Source organism: Cupressus sempervirens, chromosome 3, assembly GCF_028749045.1.
Source record: "Cupressus sempervirens isolate cs-2001-9-10 chromosome 3, ASM2874904v1, whole genome shotgun sequence".
Lineage (NCBI taxonomy): Eukaryota > Viridiplantae > Streptophyta > Pinopsida > Cupressales > Cupressaceae > Cupressus > Cupressus sempervirens.
Window position 1 is genome coordinate 972,535,195 of NC_143120.1, and position 3,692 is coordinate 972,538,886.

At 38.1% G+C, this 3,692-nt stretch overlaps 1 pseudogene across 1 annotated transcript; it reads right to left on the reverse strand.

Moving 5' to 3' along the window:
- Positions 1 to 632: 632 nt before the first annotated feature.
- Positions 633 to 2,403, reverse strand: LOC149569989 (cinnamoyl-CoA reductase 1-like; annotated as a pseudogene). The gene is made up of 6 exons (XR_016361783.1): positions 2,265 to 2,403; positions 1,930 to 2,084; positions 1,646 to 1,831; positions 1,384 to 1,546; positions 1,077 to 1,266; positions 633 to 987 (listed from the first exon to the last, which is right to left on the reverse strand). The product of XR_016361783.1 is annotated as a cinnamoyl-CoA reductase 1-like (transcript).
- Between the last annotated feature and the right edge of the window lie 1,289 nt (positions 2,404 to 3,692).

Here is a 3,692-nt window from a genome sequence, read left to right on the forward strand (position 1 = left end):
GCATTTCTTTTCGTATTTTATAAGTGAAGTTATAGTTGTGTTATTTTCTAATATTAAGTTGTGAATTTATTTTCGGCAGTTTAATAATCGTTTACGATAGGAGATTAATAATCAGTGACTGCAATAGTTGATTTTTCACAGTTTGAAGAATACTATAAAAAAATTGGGGGAAGATGGAACTTGGGAAGACCATTGTGAGATTTATGTTTCATCCATGGTGACTCAACATAACAGTCATCTAATGATGGAAATCACTACGATAGTTTATACTTCAATAATAACAATGTTGATGTTGAGGAGGATAATAAAGTCACAAGCCATCAAGAGTTAATAAAGTTCATTGTGGATGAAAAAGGGCACAAAGATACTAGCAAAACTTGTGAAGAAGATAAATTCTTGAAAAGAAAGGATGAACTTCGATGAAGGAGAAGTCTAATATGGTGTATTCAATTGGTACCAAGCAAAAGCAAGAGAAAATAATAAACATAAAAACCATCTTGCCAATGTTGTAATGTGAACACAAAATGTTATGAGAAAATTTTCCATGTCAGCACTACAATATGTCATTTTATATATAAAACTATCGACATAAACCTTGCACCCTTTAAAGATGCAAGTACTCGTGAATGTAACACTCTTTATTTCAAGAAACTCTACAATATGAATTGGGATGGTACAAGAAGCATATAAAAATGAGATGTGGGATGCCATATTATGGCAAACAATAGAGTGAGAATAGCAATAATGCCGGAAGTTAAATAAAATGAAAAGAAATGAATGCCCACAGCAGCAGCAGGGTGTAATGCCATTGTCGTTCCAGTGTTCTTACTGTCCATATGTAGCTAGCGAAGAAACCCCTTTTCCCTCAGGCTGCCCACTGTATCGGTCAGACATTCTTTTATGGGTGTAAATGAGAGACCCAATTCCCTCAGCTTTTGATTGCTGAATTTGTATGCCACTTTCCTTGGATTTACCTGGTCTGAACACCTGCAGAGGACGGGGAAGATAATGAAAACCCATGTTATAATAAAAATTCAGGGTTAGTAGGAAAGTTGGGAAATACTACAAATCCATACTTGGTAGGAATTGGGTACTGCGGGAAGAGTTGTGCCAAGAGATCCACAAGCTCTCCTCTGTGCAGGCTTCTTTCTCCACACAGATATCGACCAGAGGCAGAGTGATTTTCGTAGAGCAAAATATGCGCCCTCGCCACATCTCTGACGTCCACGTATACCTGAGTTGCATTTGCATACGTCTTGGCCGACCCTGGATTGAATTGAATTGAAATGAAAAAGAGAAAGAGTTAATTTCACAGAGTGAGCGTGAGCGTGAGCATGAGCATGAGGGGGAATAGGACCACTATAAATGTTAGCTGAAGCTCACCAGTTAAATACTTCAAAACATGGGCAGTGCTGAAGTTCATAGTGGGCTGGAGCAGAGGACCCAATACAATAGAGGGATTAATCCTTATCAACTCCATACCCACCTTCTCCGCATACTCACACGCAGCTTTCTCTGCTACCGTCTTTCAATAGCAATACCAGTTCTGAGCACCAAAAGAGAGAGGAGTTGGGATAGTATGGATATAAGTTTACAAGTCTTTCCATGGTATACAAATACAAATACAAAGTAAATGGGTAATTACCTTGGTTTGGATGCAGTAGTGAAGGTTGCTCCAGCAGTCCTCATCGACTATGGCTTCCGGATTTCTGTTGGGGTGGAGGTAAATGGCGCCGATGGAGGACGTGAGTATCACTCGCTTCACTCCCACTTCGTTGCAGGCCTTCAACACATTCAGACTGCCCTTCACTGCCGCCTGCACCACTTGTGCCTGTCCAGTGTCCAAGTGGGCATTTTACATTCATTCAAAACTCAATTGCATAATTTGGTAATCAATTGCATAATTTGGTAACAAGCAAGGGACATTACCGGATCTTCAATAATAGGGCAGGCCGTGTGAAAGACTCCTTTGCAACCTCTGATGGCTGTTATCAAGCTGTCATAGTCCAGAATATCTGCCTTCACAAGCTCGAGCCTTTCTTCCGCCCCTTCCAACTCTTTGAGATGGGCATACTTCTTATCATCTGCGCATATTTATTTTGAAATGTAATCATATGTTGCTCATCGAAATGTAATGTGAAACCGTGACTACGTTAATGAAAATGCAGGGGATGAGGTCCCCTGCACAAAGCCTAAGAAAGAAAGATCAAATTGTTAGATAAGAAAGAAATATGTGAATGCAATACGTAAATGGTAATACTGACCAGGGTCGCGGACTGTTCCTCTAACAGTATAACCTCTACTCAAGAGCATCTTGACAAGCCAGGAGGCAATGAAACCTCCAGCTCCCGTTACGCACACTGCACTCTCCATCTTTTTCTTTTTCAATTTCTTTTTCTTATGTCTTAGACTTACGGTGGACGGAGGAAAGACCGTCGCTCCCAAAACAAACGGTGTTAACTAGGCCACAGTTGACACGCTTCGCTGTCTCCTTTAAACGAGGGACTGCTTCTGGAAAAACCATTCAACCCACCCCCTGGATTTTCATTTTCATTTTCATTTTTATAATTGCCCTTCCCAGCGCTTTCTAGTTCACTCTCTCTATAAACTACGACTCTTTCTTATTGGATGCTTCTCTCCACGGTTTCACCCTAAACATCGGGCTTAGGCTGTTGAATGTTCAATACTCGCCATCACTCACAACTTTCACGACTTTCTACGCTAAAACATTTTGAAAGAATGATTTGAAATCTACCAAGCTCCTTTGTTATTTTCATGCAAGCCAATAACAATGATTAAATGCATATTTTGATATGCATTGTATACCCAACTATCGAAAAACAAAGAGAAAATATAGGGGAAATAAATGAGAACACATGCACCGAACCATCAAAAAGAAAATACAGAAAACATGAGGAACACCTGAATAAAACCCTCAAAAAGATCATTCTAAATGTGTGGCATTCACAACCTTAAAGAGCAGTTACAACAATTTGATCCAAGCTTTTAAAAATTAAAAAAAAATCACCCAAAAGTTATGAGTTAATTTAGTAGTAGCTCACGTATTTAACCTCATCTCAAAAATCTATGGAGATTCAGTTTTATGAAGAAAATTCAAACATTATTGAGGAATTCAGTAAGCAAGAGAAGAGATTCATCATAAATTCAGGTTGAAGAACTGGGTTAAGATAAAAGCTCCACCAAATGATGGACCAAAAAACCCCAATGCATCTGCCTTAAAATTTCAAGAAAAAGAGTTCACCTAAATATTTTTCATTGCATACAACAAATAGTTCCACAAAACTACTCTCTACAATTTTCCTCTTGAGAAGAGATAAAAATCAAGAAATAACACCGTATGCAAATAATGAATCCATTTCCATTAAACCACCTCCAATTATTTATATTGTAAATTCATCTACCATGTATTACTCTATAATTTCAAAAGGAATGAATGCCACCTTAAAAATTATTGAAACAAGGCTAGGTAATAAAAGCATAAATGAATATTATGACATGGATGGATATGTTCAATCACTCAAGAGAATGTGTAATGGGCACCCTTGGATGTCCCAAAAAAAACTAAACCAAATTGCTGAAAGGAATTATGTCAAACAGTTTGCATTCAACTTCTTAAAACCCCTTATAACTCTGAAAATCAAACGTTTATTTGTTTGTTGTGTTTCGTGCAT